Below are 20,560 nucleotides of genomic sequence, written 5' to 3'. Positions count from 1 at the left end.
TGATGACTGCAGGGGCAGCAAAAGAACTACAGAGCTTCCTATTGAATTGCACTTCTCACCAGCATGATGACTGCAGGGGCAGCAAAAGAACTACAGTCCTTTTACTATTACTAACAACAGACATTTTGTTTTGTCGTTTCTGTTTACAGGAAATTGGCACGTGCAATACATGCGGTCCAATTTGCTTTAAGAATAACACTATTAGAACCCCGGAACAAGAGCCCTGAACTGCTACTAGCATTAATGACTTTGTACTGAGGTGGGCTTGGCCAATAATGGTCTCGAGCCCCCGCCAAGGCCCTTGCTATCCTTGGGCATACCTTGGCTCCGGCTGGCGGATGCTTACTGTCCGAGCCTGTCTAGTACAAGATCATTAATGCTACAATAAGAAGCATTTTATAATGTCTCTTCATGATGTCTGGTGGGGTGTTTAGACCTATTGTGACAGCATTCATTCGCTTGCCAGTTCATGGCCTGATCTCCTCCTACATGGGAGAAAGAAAGAGTGCAGGGGCCGATGGTAAATGGCCAGAAGCTTTCAGTCCATGCTGTGGCCCCTTTCAATCAGGATGACTTTTGTGTCATTGATATTAAACTCATGGTACCGCCACTTGGCTACTACTTGTAGAGACGGAGCTGCAGACAAGGCCCCCTGATCCTACACCATGACCCCAGAAAAATAAGCCAGTCATCTGTGTGCACATGGAGCCAAAGGTCAAAGGTCAGGATGAGAGTAATCAAATGGTGGACAGATAGCTTGACTTTCATTCAACATGCTAAAATGGGTATGGTTCTCCCATGCAGGCTGTTCACAGTGTTCAGTAGAACCAATGAATGTTTGGGGGAAAAAAAGAGGGGGTCACGCACACACACTGGCCTCATCAGGAGCCTGGCAGTATCTTAGCAGTAATACCTCTGGGATACCGTCACAAGGCCTAACTCATGATGAGGCCTTGAACACCTTAGGGCAATCCTAATGAAGCTCAACCTGTGAAACAAACAGACCCACATGTTATCCAAAAATGACAAATACACTGGCAGTGCACTCCATCCGGCTAATTGACGCAGCTATTTTATGACAACACATCGGGCCTCATTCCGAGTACGGCGCTAACCAATGGCGCTATTAACGCCTCGGTTGACGCCGTACCCGGACCGGCAGCGCCTTGGTGGATGGCGGAATCACCGCCCCATTCCAAGGTTGGCGGGGCGGTAATTCCCCATTCACCAAGGCTCTTCCCCATTCCCGAATGAGCCCCCATAGGGCTCAATAGGAATGGGGAAGATGCAAATAACGGTGACCGTTCATTACGGTCACCGTTATTGGCTTGGAGGCCCCTTTGCGCCCTCGACTTTAACACCTGCTCAAAGCAGGCGTTAAGGGCGAGGGCGCAGAGGGAACTCGGAGTATGGCGGTAAGGGATTACCGCCACCGGTCTCGTTACCGGTGGCCGCTATCCCTTACCGCCATACTCGGAATGAATCATCTCATAACGGCACCTGAACAACTGCTGGTCGTTCTTGGCGATGGATTCGGATGTGCTGTAGAAGTAGAGGATTATTCGCTTCTTGTTTCTGTTTTGAAATGAATGAATTTTAGGGATTTGGAGATGACTTCAAGCATTGGTTTCGCCTCTTTATCCTGCCTGGATTTTAGAGGAGTTTCTTCAATTGCTTCAGAAAGGTTAGCTTGATGTGTTTATGGAATGTATAGAATAGTCATTCTTCTTGCCATAATCCTTAGTTTTAATAATGTTGGCTCTCATGAAACCAAGGATTGGTAGGGGTGATGGTCAGGCATGTTAGTGTCTATCAGCATTCTTTGGTTGGGTTCGTTATTTTTACAGGGTGCCTATTATAAATAGCATTCACCTTTCATTCTGATTCTCTGCACTATTTTGTCGTGTTTTGGTTGTTCGCTGGTTATGAATTATAAACGGTTCATGAGTTATAGAAATGAAATACCAAACCAAGTAGTTAACACGTAGATATGTATATGGATATTAAAGTAAGGAATGGAAGCCACATACAGTCGTTTTTGCTGTGACTCACACATACTCACTAGGAAGAGCAATTCAAATGGCGATGGAATTGAACAGTCAAGATGGCCGCGGTGTTTACATGATAATGTACTTACCATGATATCTACCAATCGGCAAATGGAGTAGTGAAGCGTGGGGAATTCAAATGGCAGCGAGGGTGAAGCTATACATTGATATGCGATGGTACAGGGGAAACACATTTCACCTGGTGGGTTAGATTCCAATTCTTGATATGGCAACCACGTTAAGCAGGGAAAGCAGCTGAGTGCAAAACTCTGCAGTGCCATGAGGAGCATTGTCTGGCAGCTGAGAGGAGCGTGTTATCAAGGGATCTGCATTAGGAGATTCGAGTCGAGTTGCACGCGAAGAGTGCTGCAGTGGTGAGGTTCCTGTGGCTTACAGATACTTTAGAATGGTTGGTGCTGGGCTACGATGCTGTGGGGCACACAGTGACAGTCGAGGGTCGAGGTGTGGAGTTGGACACAAACAAAAGACAGGAGATGAGCTGTTTGTAGGCGGAGAAGCTGAGATGCAAAGATAATACGTGGAAGGGTTCACTAAGTGGCGCAGAGGCATGGCGGGCATGGGGTGCGGGCCATGAGTAGCCGGGGTCGTGGCGATAGGGCAGTAGCTGCAGGAAGACAGCGAGCTGAGCCAGGTGGCAGAGGACCATGGGATGGGGGGGAAGGCAGGGTATAGACACGTGGGGGGTGGATAGGTGGTCTAGGGAGAAGGCTTATGCATATATGGGAACTAGTAGGATGGTAAGCACAGATTAGGGGGTGGATACCGGAAGCGTGGTAAAGAGTCTGATGCAGAGAATGAACCCAAGACAAACCTTTACCAGGAGCCCCACTTCACCCGAGCAGGCAAAATGCCTTTTTGAGAGCCTAGCACTCCAGCAGCTACTATCAGGCTAAAAGTCCTCAGCGACAGCAGGGCCTCTTTTACTTTTCAGAAGACACAGGTGTGTGATCGAGTTTTATTTTTTGGCATGGATTTAACACTTTTTGTGTTCAGTTAGGTTGTCATTACAATAAGAGCTGCCCCACTATAGCCTTCATACTTGAAATTATACTGAAGAAAATAGGGAGCTGCACCGCTATGAGAAGGCCCTCAACCTAAGGCCTGAATTAATGATACTGCAGGAATGTCCCTAATTGCAGGCGCCTATATAGACCAAACAATAAGTTATGAGACCAGTCCGTTTTGTGTTCAACCATGTATATAATACACTAGGGTTCAAATCAGAATGTTGGCCAACTGCATAGCCAACAGTGTTATCCTCTAGCGCTTTCTCAAGGCAGCTTAGAAACAATTCTTTACAGTTCGAAAACGAAAAGACTTGCATCCAGAGTACAGCTTCAAATGGATGCGCCCTATAGAGGCGCTTGCAATTAGGGACATGTCTTCACTTTGCGTTCCGGTTTTCTCAAACTGGGAGAGTGGCATATGTGGCCCCAAGAGCCAGTAGCCAGCGGGAGCGCAGCATCCATGGCTGCCTGTGCGCTATACAAATGTAAAAATAAATAAATAAATAACTTCGTACATAAAGCTGGGTACTAGGCTATGGCTATGCACTTCTTTCCCTGTGGCGTGGTGGCAGTCGTGCTGTAGACTGCATAGCCTGTTGCATGCGTGTAGCACTGAAAGCTACCAGCTCTCTGAGTCCATGGTGATGCGTAGCATTGCTTAAGCCATGCCACAGCATGGTGCTGCTCACCGCAGCACTCTGTAGCTCAGCGTTGGAGATGCATTCTTCTGTCCCGCGACTTGTTTAGTGCTGTGTGCTACCCACCCGGTTTCACTACTGACAGGCGCCGGACTCAGCGGATGTAATGCTATTTTCATCCTTCCGGTTCCGTTGCACTTATGCTATAACGTGGTTCTGTGCATTTGGTGCCTTAGACTCAAGGCTTCATTCGCTGTGTTGTGGTCCTGGGTTTAGTTGTAGTTTTTTCCATTGGTGCCCCCAGGGGTCAATAATAATGTATTATTATTAGGATGATAATAGTAAACAGGTAGCATTAAGCGCTCTGAAACCGGATTCTCGATAATAGTGGCACTATATAATACACCAGAATTATTATTTGTGTCTCCGGGGCTCAATCAGCGTGCTGGTGAAGGGCATCCCTGGTGCCTGATGACAGCCCTGTCCATTGCTGCCCCCAGTGCCAGGGTGACCACATGTGTCAGTTTTGCGTGACTGTTCTGAAATGGAGTGCCCTGTCCCGAGAGTTTTTGTCATTTGACAACCCCGTCCTGGCTTTTGGAAAAGGGTCTTCGGTTCTGGGAACAGGGTCGCCAGCGGCGGCCTTCCAGCAGCAATGAGAATAATCTTCCATAAAAGAAATGGGTTTCAATGCACATTTTGCAAATCAACATGGTCGTTTATTAGTTACTCGCTGAACAGATGTTATAACTGGTGACTTTTAACACATACGCCAGTCTTCATTGTGTGGGCCACACAGCACCAAACGTTCAGTTAGCAGCCATTGCACTAACCCGCTGTGCCATAGAGACTGCTTGTTGAAGCTGACTGTCCTGGAACATCAACCGGAGCAAAATGCGCATTCATGTTTCAAATGTGTACACTGACAGGTAAATCCCCAATTTATGGCTTGCTCCTTTTCCCTCTATTACTTTAGTGTAGTCGTGGCAGCCAACTATCAAAGTTAGTCCTACGTTTATGTTGGTGGCCTGTGCCCGTTGTTTATTTTGGAAATCTAGTCAACCTGCGCCAGTACTCAGTTCTTCACTGCAACCTGTGCGTTTCTGTCCCTGGTGATTTATGATGGGGATGTGGCACGGGTAGTGCTGTGCATTACAATATCTGGACCTCATTGACAGTGCTGCCTATTGACGTCTCGATGGTAACGTTGAGCACTGTGTTTTCTAGGAGCTCAGCTGTCTATTACCCTCTCAGTTCTATGTGTGGCTATCTCTGGGCCAGTACTGGTGCAGTGCTACCAGTTCCCTTCCGAGGTTGCCACTGTATAGTGCTTTCAAACGCGCCCTTCGAAACCCTTCCCGGCGCCTACTCCCCCAAGATCTGCAGAGCCGCACTTGGCGTGGCTTCTCATATCCGGGGCAGGAGAGCAGTGCGGTGTTAGGTAGGGTTGCATTGAATCGATTTGCAGTGACTGTCGTGACACATCACTCTGCCGGGGACAAAATGTTCAGAACTTCAGGCTCAGTGATTGGATTAATATAGAAGTAAATGATTTTAAAAAATCCACGTTATCTACACACTTAAACGGGATATTTTCATGGCCAAAGTGTGGTTGTTTTCATTCCTTTTCTAGAATCTGGACATGAGCTTGAGGTTGAACACCGACTTCACAAACCCGTCACTGCTCGTCTCTGGCACCAAACCAGCCATGGCCGACTCTGATACTCTGCTAAAGGCGGTTTTCCAAGGGGGATTACAACTTGCCTTTGGGGCTGGGACTGTGGGCAGCAATGAAGTGCAGCCTTCTGACTCCTGTTCTGCCAGCTCGTTGGGAAGCTCCATTGCCCGCCATCGCCACCTAGCCTTAGTGTGTCTGCAGCGTGTGGCTGTGCTCTGTGGCAGTGCCGCAGTGGGACCCTCCTCAACAGACTTTTGCAAGTCAGCATTGTTGTGATCTGCATTGCCCCGGGCCTCCCTCATGCAGGCCTCGTCCCACGCGTCCCTGAAAGGAACACACAGACTCGGGTCTTGCTGTATCGGGTTCCCGGTGCGCACTGCCTTAAGGAGAGGATGCAGAAACTATCCAGGTCTAACATTTCCAGTCTGAGCACCAGAATCAGCAGCTGTCAGGTCTGCTGCTCTGTCACGCGTCGGACTCCCAAAACCACATGACAATGCTTTGTTTATAAGAAAATAAGTGCCAGGGCCCAAATATTTTCTCGCACGCTTGTGATACTGCAGGCGGGCAGTTCCCCACCATTGATGCCACCACTCGCAGCTGCTCCCCACAATGTCGAGACATTTGGGGTTAAACTAGGGCTCGCACCTACACATTGGGGTTGATGGATTCTCTGGCTATCATTACTTCATATTCAACATGAGTATGAGACAAAAAGTGCCAGGGCCAAGCCCTGCCAAACAACCCCACAAATTAAGCACTGCCGCATGATGGAAAGCACCCTGATTTTGTGATTTTGACCCCAGCTCCTTCTCCCTCGGATGGGCATGTCATAGAGAAGCCCCTCATCCAAAAGACAAAAGAGCTCGGGCCTCATTACAAACTCTCCTGCTCAGGTTTTCAAAGAAGGTGTAAATGGCTCATACGACACTGCGCGCAGCCACCACAAGGTGGGAACTAGTTGTGAGGATGGCCTAGCAGGATGCTGTCGGATAATCAGTGTCTTTCAGGAGTCGAGATGACGTGGGTGGACTTTGCAAAGGTTGAGCAGGTGGTTCACCCGGGTGAAACCGACTTTTACGTTGATGGCCAATGGCAAAGGAAGCAACCTAAAAGCAAAAAGTGATGAATGGAAAGCTTACAATTAATCATAGACTGCCTGGAGAGCATGCAAATGGCAGCGATGCGCTGTATAAATCAGCATAACATAACGTAACCAATGACACTGCTCTGGGCACCCTACCAAGGTACATATTTTAGCCATCTGCGCTATTACAGTAGGAACCGGTAATATGCGAGTCAGTCTTGGTGGCCATTCAGTGTTGGCAATCCGCAGTAAATTGTATGGATCTGCCCGGGCCCAGGGTCCTTGCTTGCAGTGCCTTGGGTTCCAAGCTACAACTTTCGGGTGAGGACCCAATGTGGGTTGCTTGTGGTCTTAAGCAGAAAGGGTGTGGCCTAGCAGTTTGGATTGGACTACACCTATTGGAGTGGGTCCACCACGGCTTTGAAAATATATGTAATGGCCCAGTATGGGGAAAACCGATGGAATGTAAAACCTCGCAAAATCATTGCCAGCAGTTATGATTAAATCAAAGCTTGTCAATCTATCACCCTTCAGGTTTGCAATTAAGTCTCCCTGGAGGTCACAGATATGCTCAGACATCGAGCCTTGCAGTGCTGAGCCCAGTGAGGCTGGACAAGGTCTAGGGTCTCCTGTGGCATTGCCGTTCGGGATTGGTTGCACCGTCAGTGGTGGGGCTTGGCCTGATTGGCTTATGGTTTTTCCTTTTCTGGAATGGTCCCGCTGCCGGAAAAAATTGCAGAATAAAATGGTGGCCAACCTAGTTGCCAGGTAGAATGGATTTGGGAGCAGTGCATTAGGGACTATCTTGGTGAGCGAGGGCAGGGACGGAGCTATGCAAAAGCCATGCAGATGACTGCCTGGGGCACCACCAGCACTGGGCCCAACCCTGGCAAGTGACATGTGACAATTTTGACACTTTATTTCAGGGGATTACGTCTTTGCAATGGCCCTGTTGGAGGGAATCGGCCTTTGGAAGCCTATAGTCGTCCTATAAAGAATAGTAGACAGATAATTACATGAGGTGGAAGTGCGCCTGTGAGAGGGGAAGAGGAAGAAGGCATAAGTGTCATAAACAAAGAGGTGGTGTGAAAATAATAGCTGGACACGTTGGTGTAGGGAGACAGGGTAGGGGCAATCATAGTGACATTGGAGATACCTCTTTCCAGAAGGTCTGCCTCAGTATAAATCAGTAAATGGATGCTAAAACCAGTGATTTTATGAGTTACTGTCTGAGGAAATGAGCGATTCCTCATGAGTGACTGTGCGAAGTTCACTATCACAGAAACAGCAACAGGCGTGACTTCACCTTATGGTCTACACCATGCAGGGGTCCTAAATAAAAGGTGAAGGGACTCATTAACGTACCAATTAAATATGGCGTCACCAGAACTCAGCATATCAAGGTGCCCTCTGGAAAAAGTGTGGGACCTCTGAAAAAAGAGTGGGGACTCCGTCCACCCGCGACTTGAACCCTGGTCCCATGCTGCTAACTTCCTCCCGCCCCACCCCGTTCCTTTTTCTGCACTAACCCCAGATAACCTTGAAGCACCCGACATCCAGGGGCATGCCTCAGGTTTTTCACTTTGTAAAACTCTCGCTTCTGAAGAAGAGTCTATCGATTCCTCATGGAAGGACTAGCCTACTTATCACTGGGCGCTGATTAACACATTTACCTCTTTTCCCTCAACCCCTGAGCCTGCCAAAACATCTCTGCTCTCTGTTCATGGTGTACCAGTGGCCCCATCCACCAACAGGACCTTGGTGGTGGTGGTAGCGTTGGGGCTGTGCAGCTATTTGGACAGTCACATAGATGCCGACTGATGGATCACGCTGGCACATACCACATGCAATGCCAGATTGCTTTCATTTGGAGGAGCTGAACCCTTCAGCAGTGGAGGATGTGGTTCATAGGTACATGCTCCAGCATCACCCTAGCCTCTTGTATGTGACAGGGTCTTGGGAAACAGGATAGAAAGGGAGCAGGTGGGGCGACTGCCTCTGGACTCGGTGCCAGAGGGCTATTCCCCAAATCTTGTGTGAGTGCTTCTGTGAATCGGTTGCAGAAGTATATTTCACTTATGGGAAAAAAGGCCAACATGCTCAACACTGGAAGTTGCACCACTATTTACAGAGTTGAAAAAGGAGGATCATACATTGGGAAACTAGTTATGGAGTTAGTCTGATGATTTAAAGAGCAAATCCAGAATAAATGTAATGGACTATATTGTTCTCAATCCTACTGGTGGGATGTATAGAACAGGGATGCAAAATTGTGACTTGCAATATTGTTATGTGCTCTGAACGCATAAATGCAATATTCTACATGCACTTGCGTATTTGCAGTTTTCATCTGCAGCATGCAAAATGCAAACGGCTTGGAAAGGGATCTTTGCATTATTCAATCTTTTTTCGAGGGTGGAAGAAAGTACAATATGTATTTGAAAAGTCAGAGACTTATGGCAAATTAATGAAGCCACAGTTGTTAAGGGCACTAAATGAAGAAGCCAAATACGTAACATTTTGAAGTGAATGTGAGGTGAAAATTACATATCACCACATAGTCTAGAGCAAGATTGCACTATCATCATACTCAGCTGTGCACATTTGCTATCTTGTTATTGACGGGGCTGAGTGCGATTTTTCTGAAGCAGCTGATTAGATGTTGGCAATTAAGAAGTGTAAAAGAAAGCAGTTAATGGGGCAAAACACCTAACTCTATTTAACCAAAAGAAGGGACACATACATAATTAATCAACATAACATGTTACCCTCAGGACACGAACCATTGCCAACAGCCACTTAACAATTATGGGCTGTGTGTGATCTAATTAATAACATATACAACCAAATTTCTAAAAAGTCAAGTTTTTAATTCAATTATTAATTCGTAGCACAAATATCAAAAAACATTAAAAAACATATATACCACATAAAAGTATACAATGTAAAAAGTAGTTTTTCCACCACACGGAATCAAGTTCATCAATGCCTGAAACACCCAAAACGCAGTAGCAACTAAATTTTCTCTTGCTTCCTACTGCGTAGAATTAGCCCAATTTATATAAGTTTCTGTCCTTGATGTTTATAAATAACTGGACATTCTTCAGGGGCGGAAGTTTGTCTTGTGCTTTCTATAGGATTTTCTATTCTTTCCTTTACGATTCCAGTTCCTAAACCTAGGTTACAGAGACTGATCACCTCTCTCTTGAGGACGATAGTAATTTCTCTTGGAAGCAACACCAACATACAGGTCACTAGTCAGTTTTCTCCCCATCCATGGATTTAAAAAATGGTATTTTCACCCAAACGGTATGCAATCTTTAGGTCCACATTTCATATGGGTAGTTCCCTTTCCATTTAATGAATGTATGAGTTTTCAATGCCTGGTCTCTAATATAATGACAACGTTCCCCTGACGTGGCTCCAACTGCTCTGGGATGCAGAGCAGTTGGAGCCACGTCTCAAGAGAGAGGTGATCAGTCTCTGTAACCTAGGTTTCGGAACTGGAATCGTAAAGGAAAGAATAGAAAATCCTACAGAAAGCACAGACAAACTTCTGCCCCTGAAGAATGTCTAGTTATTTATAAACATCAAGGACAGAAACTTATATAAATTGGGCTAATTTTACACATTAGGAAGCAAGAGAAAATTAAGTTGCTACTGCGTTTTGGGTGTTTCAGGCATTGATGAACTTGATTCCGTGTGGTGGAAAAACTACTTTTTACATTGTATACTTTTATGTGGTATATATATTTTTTTGTAATGTTTTTTGATATTTGTGCTACGAATTAATAATTGAATTAAAAACTTGACTTTTTAGAGATTTGGTTATATATGTTATTCATTAGATCACACACAGCCCATAATTGTTAAGTGGCTGTTGGCAATGGTTTGTGTCCTGAGGGTAACATGTAATGTTGATTAATTATGTATGTGTCCCTTCTTTTGGTTAAATAGATGTATTATATCCTCACTTAGTAGGAGGGATGATCACCTTAGTGTGGGGCTACCCCTGAATGAAATAACGCAAAACACCTAACTACACCAAAGCAAAGAATTGCAGTTTAAACCTGCCGGAATATAATATTAGATTATGTTTCCTGAAATAATACAAGAATGATTCATTTTTGTGTGATAAAAACGTGATACACAAGTCACCTAACTATCACATGTGTGTCAGTGCTTGTCAAACTTCGGCAATCACCCAAGCATGTGTGTTTCTGGCTGTCAGGTAGGAGGGTATGGAATACCCAAAAATGCTTGTGATTGAAGCTTTCGTTTAACAGAAATAACCTACAGAATTTCCGGTGGTACTGTGATCCCTTTCAGAGGATTACTCTCAGTGCCCTACTGGTTGTAAAGTAGCAGGAGCAGGACTCCAGAATAGAACAGTAGTAGCATACACACTAATGGAATCACATGTTGTTAGAGTAAGTCAGGCACTGCAGTCAGCCACTAGAGCTATGCAACAGCAGCAATGTTTTCTGTGTTGGCAGAGGGGGGTGGGAGGGTGTAGTGACTTGCTAGTAACTGGTGAGAGGGCTTCCAAAGTGTCATTCTTTGTTCATTTTAGGCTTATGCTTACCCAGTTCTTTACCAGCAGTTCTCTGCTAAGGTACCTCCTCTCCAGATGACAGGGCTGTCTGGAATGACACTGACCGGCCTGGCAAAAGGGAGGAAAGACCCAAGGAGTAGATGTCAGGTTGCAGACTCAAACGTGAGAGAGGTGAGGAGCTCACAAATTACAAGATAGATGCACAGCAGCAGCTCAACAGCACGCACAGAGGGAAAAAGCACAGGCAGAGGATAACAACGCAAAGGTAAGGAAGAGAAATGGAGTAGCAAGGAAGCATATGAAGAATTCAGAGAAGCGTTACAAGCAACCGGAATTGCAATGCAAAGCATTGTACTCAGCCATCAGTCTTGAATGCAAGTGGGTGGGGGCCCCTCCCCCGGATGCGTAGGGTGGCATAGCTAACGTGGTGCCATGTTGGGACTGGTAGCGCCGCGTTAGGTTCATGAATGGCAGGCATGGAGAAACAGCATCTTGCGGTTGGCGTTGCGTTCTGCTCCTGGTTGGCAAATGGAGTGAGGTGCCATGTTGTGGTTGGTGCGACGCACGCCGCCTGTCAAGTAATGACCAGGGATGGATGCAGATGCTAACATCATGCCCTCCGGGAAGCCTACCATACGGGGTATCCAAGGATGTCGACGGTGGAAACGGTACAACAAGATTGATGCATGAACGTGTCGAGATGATTCCCACGTCCTTTCAGAGGCTGGATATCCCTTCCAATGTATGAGATACTGCAAGGTAACTCTATGAAATAGAGAATCACAGATCTGTTCCACTTCATATTCTTGATTTTGATCTCGGAGTACGGGAGGTGGAAGAATATGATAAGAGGATGTATCCGGATGAACTGGAATGAGTAATGATGTCAGGAGCCGTCATCTGCGTCCCTTCTGGACTTCGTGATCCCTGACCTATAGGGGGTTGAATACAATAATCCTTCCAACATGGCCGCTTGATACGGAACGCTGCTTGCCAGTCTCTGCGCTCCACGCTCTACATTCTACAAAACAGACACGCCCCCGCGGCTCTGCGCGTCTCAACACTACCGCTTGCTGTAGTTGGACGTGTGTTTCTGGAGTTCGCTCAGAGCTTTCTTCTGATTCTTGGTTCCTGGTTCCTTGAATTCCCCTTCCTACCGCCCTTTCCTCTGCCTTACCTCTAATGTTCCTGGATTTTCACCCGCGCTCGGGTCCCAGCGTTCTGTGCCTCCGAGTGCAAGCATCATTTCTTCCTGGTCTCCGTCCTGGTCATCTGAACGTATCCTGGAGTTGGATTGTGAACATCACGCTGGAATCCGAGGACCAGCACACATGTTTATACAAATCCCAGACCGAGAGAAAGAAGACGCCACAGAAGGTCGCAAGCAAACAACAATAATAGGTGAGAAAGGGAGAGACTTGTGACAAATGAGGAATGGAATATGGGATGTATGTGATGACAGGATAGGGGTAGCCGCAGTCTAAAGGCTACAGGATTGATATTTTTTGTGACAGTAAATGGCCTCAAGTATCTAGGAGCAAACCTGCCTCTGTGTAACCAGGCTGGTAGGTATTTGCTGGACAACCAAACTTGATCACCTTTCTTGTAAGAAGGATCTGGACTTCGATATTGATCGGCGTACAGTTTCGTATCAGAACATGCTGTAGTTAGACTGGATAGAGCTTTTTTCTGTGTTTCATGCAACAAGGATATGGCTTCTTCAACCGCTCAGATGGATGAACTGTGTGTAGGAAGAGATGGTATCCAGGTAGGATGAAATCCATAGTTGCAGTAGAATGGTGTCATGCTGATTGAGGTGTGAAGAGAGTTATTATATGAGAATTCTGCTGATGGTAACAAGTCTACGCAATTATCTTGTATGGCAGATACAAAACACTGAAGATACTATTCCAAAGTTTGGTTGGTATGTTCTGTGAGGCCATTGGATTTAGGATGATATCCGGATGACATGGAGAGGTGTATACCTAAGTTATTGCACAAAGCTTTACAGAAGGCAGAGGTGTATTGGGAACCTCGGTCGGAAATAATAACTCTAGGCAAGCCATGGATCCTGAAGACTTCCGCAATAAAGATTCTGCTAATTTCCATGGCAGACAGACTTTTTCTGCATGGGTGTAAAGTGGGCCATCTTAGAGTACGCATCTAATGTTCCCATGATGGTAGTGCAATCCTTAGAGGGGGTAGGTCGACAATGAAATCTTTAGAAATGGTTTCCCAAGGATGTGATGGTAGTAATGGTTGAAGTAGCTTGCCCTCAGGTTTTTTACTGGGTGTTTTGACTTGGGCGCACACCAGACAGGAGCGACAGTATTTTTGTGAATGAGCGCGCAAACCTGGCCACCAAAAATTGCGTTGTATTAGATGTATCGTGGATTTGATTCCTCTATGGCCTGCAAGTTTTGAGCTGTGGCACATTCGCAATACCTTACGCTATAATGACTCCGTGGATATGTATAAAGCTTTTCCTTGAAGCCATAGACCATCATGTTTGTCCAGATGTAAGAAAGAAGGATCCTTTCCTAAATAGGTGTGATGTACTTCTTGGAAAAAAAACATCTGTATTAGACCTATGAAGGTGGTATCTAGAAACATCCTTTTGTATGGTTCTCTTTCTTTATTAGAAGGTGATTCCATCCGGGACAAGGTTTCCTCTATGGCATTCTCTGATCCTGGAATGAAGGTAAGGTGAAACTGAAACTGGGAGAAGAAACACACCCATCGAGCCTGAAGGCTGTTTCTGCACTCGAAATACTGTAAAAGAGAGGGATTGCAGTGGACAGTCCTCAGCTTTGTTTCTTGTTTTGCCCCTAGCAAGTGGTGTCTCCATTCTTTATACAGCAATTTTAGAGGGTATCTAGTATATCCATCAAATGCCTTTCCATCTAATTATTTTGCATCGAGGGGTTTGCAACGAAAAAATATGCATCAAATGCATGTGTTTGAGGGCTAAATGGTTAATATTTTTTGTGGTAGGTTTTAAAGGGTAAAAAAACGGGGGTGGAGGGGACTACCCCATTAAAAAAAAATGCATTTGATGCTAATTTATTCATTGCAAAAAATTTGATGGAAATGTCCCACGATGTAAAAAATTCTATGGAAAGACCATAAACCTTTGAGAGCTAAGAGCTCTTTTTCAAGAACTGAATAGTTTCTCTCTGAGGGTGTTAGCATCTTAGAATAGTAGGCCGAGGGATGTTCTTGCTGATCTGTTATTGATTGTTTGAGGACAACTCCAATAGCTCCATCAGAAGCATCAGCTTCAACGATGAACATTTTGTCGGGGTTAGAAGGTATCAGAATGTGTGTGGATGTACCTTTTTCTTTCAGTGATAAAAACACTTTCTCTTTCTTAGGATGCCTGATAAAGTTGGTGTTCTTTTTCAAAAGGGAGGTGATCGAAGTACCTCTTGGAAGAAAGATGGAATGAATTTTCGATAGAAATTTGCCAGTCCCAAGAAACTTTGGACTTCTTTGAAATAATTAGAACTTTTCCATCAGAGAACAGCGGAGACCTTTTGTGGATCCATGGATACACCATCAGAAGTCAGGATGTATCCCAAATATCGCACTGTGGTGGTCTCGAAAATGCATTTATCAGTTTTTTGAGTACTGTCTTGACATGGATGACATGCTCAGATGGTGAGGTGAGTACATCAATATATTGAAGAAATATATACAATGCACTCCTTATAGGTCTATATACATTAGTAAAAATGGTGGAACAAATTACTTAAGGATGGAATTCCTGATCTTAAAGTGCAGGGGAGAGAAAGCCTGCCCTGACACATGGGAAGAAAATGTCAAGACTTTGAAACTGTGCTTGTTTTGATACAGACTCATAAAAGTAGCGCAGAAAGGTATCAGGACTTCTCCAACAAGATTTGGATTACTTATCCACTTGAAGAACAGAACACCATGTCATTACTCTTACCACAAGACTGGTACCTTTGGTAAGAAATTTACCACTTAAAAATTAGAGCAGAACCGGATACACATGTACCATCGCCATTGCCAAACTTTGAAGATACTTACATACAATTTCTATCTACAGAGATAAGGATTTATTACCAATTATGCTGCACAACTGAGAGGGTTGTGAGTCTTCAAGACTGGACACAATCTTGCCTTGCTGCTGACTAGCAGGGTGAGTGATTTTGATTTTCGACTGTTGATTTTTTAACCCCTAAATTGTAGTGACATACACGGTTACATAGGGGATTTCTTATTTTTCAGAAAGCTAAGGATTAACTAGCCTGGACGACTACACAAATACATTCCCATAAAACGGATTATGGATTGTTAAGGTACACATTCTATACTGTAGATTTGTGAAGATTGAAGAAATATATCTTGTGTCATGTGTTTACCCACTTTTCCACTGATTTAAATACGTCTTGGTTACTGAACAGGGAGGGATTTTATTTGAGACCAGTTTGAATGTTTGAAAATCATGGATTTATCTCAGATTAATTTGGTTCCACACTACTGCTTTTAATACTTAGGCATCACTCTCTAAATGTGTATGAGTGAAAAGATCAGTTGCCATGTCTGAATATGAAGTATTTCTATACTGATGAACTTTCTTTATGATTATTTTCTAGAAAAACTGCACCTGAAGAGAGATTAGTCTCGAAACGTGTTGGGCCATACTAATCAAAACATTTCATATTAAATTACCACTGTTCTACAGTTAATATTCAAAAGTTTTACTGAATAAATTATTTAAATTGTTTAAATTGGATTAAGTACATCAACATAATTTATTAATTGAATGTTTGGCTGATATTATTTTTTTCCGCCTATTATAGTGTGCAGGGGATAGGAGTTCCCTTATATTTCGGAACTCTTATCTCATTTTTTTAATATCAATATATCATCCAGGTATACAAAAATGGTATGAAAAAGTAAATCTGCCAAGAGATGGCCCATATAGCATTGATAAATGGCAGGTGCATTAGCCAGGCCAAATGGCATAACAGTGTATTCAAAGTGACCGAATGGTCTCCTGAAGGCCGTTTTCCACTCATCTCCTTCTTTAATATGGATTAAGTGATACACGGCCCTAAGATCCAGTTTGGTAAAGATCTTGGCTGATTGGACGGCATCTGTGATGTCTGGAATGAGAGGGAGTGGATATTTGTCCTTTATGGTTATTGCGTTTAGACCTTTATAATTCAGGCAAGGTATAACTTCCGTGGTGTTTCTTTTCGGTATAAAAAAGAGAGACGCTCCTGCCGGAGACATAGGCTCCCTAATCAGACCGTTAACCAGATTCTATTGAAGATAGTCCTTTAGGGCATCTTTTTCCAAGGGAGTCAGATGGAACATCCGATTAAAAGGCACCATTGTTTCAGGTATCAGATTTATAGCACAGTCCTCAGGATGATGAAGTGGTAAGGACTGTGCTGGATTTTTGCAGAAACACTTTCTGGAATTCCTGGTAGTGTTTAGGTATTGTGTTACACAGTGTCTGGATCTCCCCATTAGGTAATGTAGATGGAATTTCCCCTACAGCTACCGGATGACTTCTTGAACACAATGGGCCTCATTACACGGATGGCGGAGAACCATGGCGCTATTAGCACCATGGTTCATGCTGGTAAAATACCAGCACCGCCTTGGCGGAAAGGGGAATTACCGCCCCATTCCAAGGTTGGCGGGCGGTAATTCCCCCTTCCACCATTGCCCTTCCCCATTCCCATTTTTGCCCCATAGGGCATAATGGGAATGGGGAAGGCGCTAATTACGGTACCGCAAATTGCAGTACCATAATTACCTCCTAGGTCCCTTTGCGGGTCCCGTCCTTAGCGGCTGGTAAAACCAGCCATTAAGGCAGGGTCCCACAAAGGGACCTCGTAGTAAGGCGGTAAGGATTTACCGGTACCAGTATTTTACCGGTACCAGTAAATCCTTACCGCCATCCGTGTAATGAGGCCCAATGTGTCATACAGTGTTCAGGTCCTAGAAAGACTGTGTGGGCCCTCCAATCTACATAGCGATTATGTAGAATAAGCCAAGGAATTCCCAAAATCACAAGGAAATTAGCTGTCTGTATGATATCAAAGGCGATGACTTCTGAATTATGGTTAATCCACATATGCATTGGTGAGGTGTTGTGGACAATGGGCCTGCTAACCAGTTATCTTCAGTCCATGTCTTCCACGGGTACTGGCATGGACTTGGTAGATAGAGGTATCTTATTCTGAGAAGCCCAGGTAGCGTCCTTGAAGAGTCCGGTTTCCCCTGAATCCAATAGGGCTGTAACTTTGATACAACAGCCTTCTGGTAAGTGGAGAGACACCGAGAGGACCAGTAGGCTCTTCTGATCCACATTGGTGATATGGACAGACAAAAAGCCAGACTTGTTGGGCCATTCCGATTGCTCCCGAATCCGAGTCCCATCTAAGGCCGCAAGGTGTAGTTTTTCTTCGCGGAGGAGCCAAGGGGCAATTCTGGAGCAGATGGGTGGAAGAACCACAATACATGCACAGACCTTGTGCACAACGCCTGGATGTTTCCTCCGGACTAAGTGGACCCCTTGTAGCACCTACCTGCATTGGTTCAGCGGTATCCCGAACTGCTTCAGGTTCGGGCTGTGGCGAAGATGGTGGTCTGAGGTTCAATGGTGTGGACTTTCGTCTTTCAGCCTTACACTGCTGGATTCGGTAGTCTATCTGTGTTACCAAATGGATCAAGGCCTCAAGGTATGGAGGCCTTGGAACCCAAGATACCTCATCTTTTAATTCATCTGAGAGTCCTTGACGCTACAAGGTCATGCAAGCCTCATTGGACCAAGTAGCCTGTGTAGCCAGTTGTCGAAATCTTGTAGTGTAGGCCATTATGTCCATGTTGCCTTGATGAAAATCAAGGAGTTCTTCCTAAGGGTATATACCAGATCAGGACGATCAAACATCATCTTGAGTGCTTGCATGAAGGCATCCAGTGTGTTCAGCACAGGGTCATTGTTAACCACCAGAGTTGTGGCCTATGCCAAAGCATTTACGGATAGATGGGTTACAATGTACCCCATCTTGGCGTGGTCATTTTGGAAAAAAGCCTGACGGAATGAAAACTGGACCGTACATGCATCCAGGAATTCTTTTAGATGCTGCGGGTCCCCACAGTACTTATCCAACGAGGGTGAAGTGGTAGCCATTGGAGGGAGAGCATCCCATAACTGCAGTGCTTCCTTTAGCACCATATTTTCATTTTTTAAGGTATCTACCTCTACAGACAAGTTCTGAACTGCAGCCATGGTTTCTGGTAATGGGCGTTGCAATCTTTTAGGCTTATACTTACCCGGTTCTTTACCAGCAGTTCTCCGGTGATGTAAATAAGGTCTCTCCTCTCTTGATACCAGGGCTGTCTGGAATGACACAGGCCGGCCTGGCAAAAGGGAGGAAAGACCCAAGGAAAAACTGCTGCAGGAGTAAAAAATCCTTGGCAGCAGTGGATCTTCGTGCAGAGGTGAGACTGAGTAGATGTCAGGTTGCAGAGGTTGTGCTCATAAATTACCGGATAGATGCAAGACAGCAGCTTGACAGCACACACAGAGCGAAAAGGCACAGGCAGAGGATAATGAGGCAAAGGTAAGGAAGAGAAACAACAAAGTAGAAAGGAAGCAAAGGAATAATTCAGAGGAGCATTACTGGCAACAGGAGTTGCAACACGAAGTGTTGTAGTCAGCCATCAGTCTTGAAAGCGAGCAAGCGGGGGCCTTTCCCCCAGACACGTAGGGTGGCGTAGCTAACGCGGCACCATGTTGGAACAGGTAGCGCCATGATAGGTTCCTGAATGGCAGGCATATAGAAACATCATCTTGCAGTTGGCATTGCGTTCTGCTCCTGGTTGGCAAACAGAGTGAGGCGTCATGTTGTGGTTGGAGCGACGCACGCCACCTGTCAAGTAATGACCAGGGACGGATGCAGGTGCTAACAGTTCATCCCCATCCTGTGCACAGTGTTGCATCATATTGCACCACAAAGAAATGACAGCTAATCTGATCCCAGCCTTTGGTGGTGGTGTACAAAGAGACCATAAACGTTGCTTATTCTGCACCTCTGCAACACGTTTCCTTTCCCCCAGCTCTTTGGTAGGTACAGTCATCTACTCCTCTACAAACTCATCCTCAGAGACAGTGGGCTGGACCGCTTCCTCCTCCTCCAGCTTTGGATGCAATTCCTAAGCATCTACTACTTACATTTTCGTCCCAATGTTATTAGCTGAAGTGATGCTCCTGATGCAAAATGTGGCCTTCCGTTCATCGCACACACCTCTGGCTTTCCTGATGCACACAGCAACTGCTGTGGTCGATGTAAAAACAGCCGTCAGCTGCATGCCACAAAAGAGTCACTTGTCTGTGGTCACAAGACGATTGCACGTGTGTTACACACTGAGTTACAGGCACAGAATATTATCCCCTGGTTTGAAAGAATTCTACATTTTCTGTTAACAACTAGTATTGTGTAATTGACCGTCACCAAAATATGGCACATCCAGTACAATCACTGAAAGTAATCTCCTGCATCCAATTATTCCAAAGACTTTTCTTTCAATAATTAATATTTTATTTTGTTAATCGCAAAAAGATGGGACACTGAGTTACATCCTCTGAATATAATCTCGCCCCTCTTCCAAAGATGTCAAAGGCATTTTTTAGTAGTTTCTAATATTTTGTAGTCTCAATAAATTGGTATTTTCCTTTGAAATATTATTGTGTTTAGTCATCACAAAAAGTTGGCACATCCAGTGCAACCACTGAATGTGCTCTCCTGCCTCCAAACAATAAATACCATTTCCTTTCATTCATCACGCACATTTGGTACATTGCGTTGCATTCACAAAGTATAATCTCCTCCTGCCTCTAAAGAATTCTAAGACTTTCACTCCGCAAGTAGCATTTGTTATCACCTGTCAGTATAATTATGCACACCAAGCACAACCATATTCTCCTTGTACTGTCAAAGAATTCTAAGATGTTTTCAGGTAAACTACTAGTATTTTGTCTCATTATAAAAGGATGTTACAGTCACTGAATATAATCTCCACCTGGGCTCCAATGAATTCTAAGACGTTTCCTCTGCTCCTGTTAGTCACGAAAAGCTGGTGCGCTGAGTTAAAGCCACGGGCCTCATTACAACCCTGGCGGTAGACGTGCCCTTATTAAGGGCATGGCTGCCGCCGGGAATGAATTTTTACCGGAGCCCAGAAAAGGACATGCCGAGGGCTCAAATGGGAATGGGGAGGATGCTGACAACGGGCCCATTGTTAGCATCCTGGTCTGCTAGCGGCTCCCGCTAAGGACGCCTGGTCTGACCAGGCGTTCCTTAGCGTGTCCCGGTGCAGACCTCGTAATAGGGCAGCCCGGAATGAACGGTGCCAGTCCCTTACCGGCACCGTTCATTCCGGGGCCGCCAGGGTCCTAATGAGGCTGCATTTAATCTCCTCTTGCCATTCAAAAAGTGCAAAGGGACCAATTCTCAAGAAGGTCATGCAAGGAAAACAA

This window comes from Ambystoma mexicanum, chromosome 2p, assembly GCF_040938575.1.
Source record: "Ambystoma mexicanum isolate Mex_15411 chromosome 2p, UKY_AmexF1_1, whole genome shotgun sequence".
In the NCBI taxonomy this organism is placed as follows: Eukaryota; Metazoa; Chordata; class Amphibia; order Caudata; family Ambystomatidae; genus Ambystoma; species Ambystoma mexicanum.
This window is presented reverse-complemented; position numbering follows the sequence as displayed.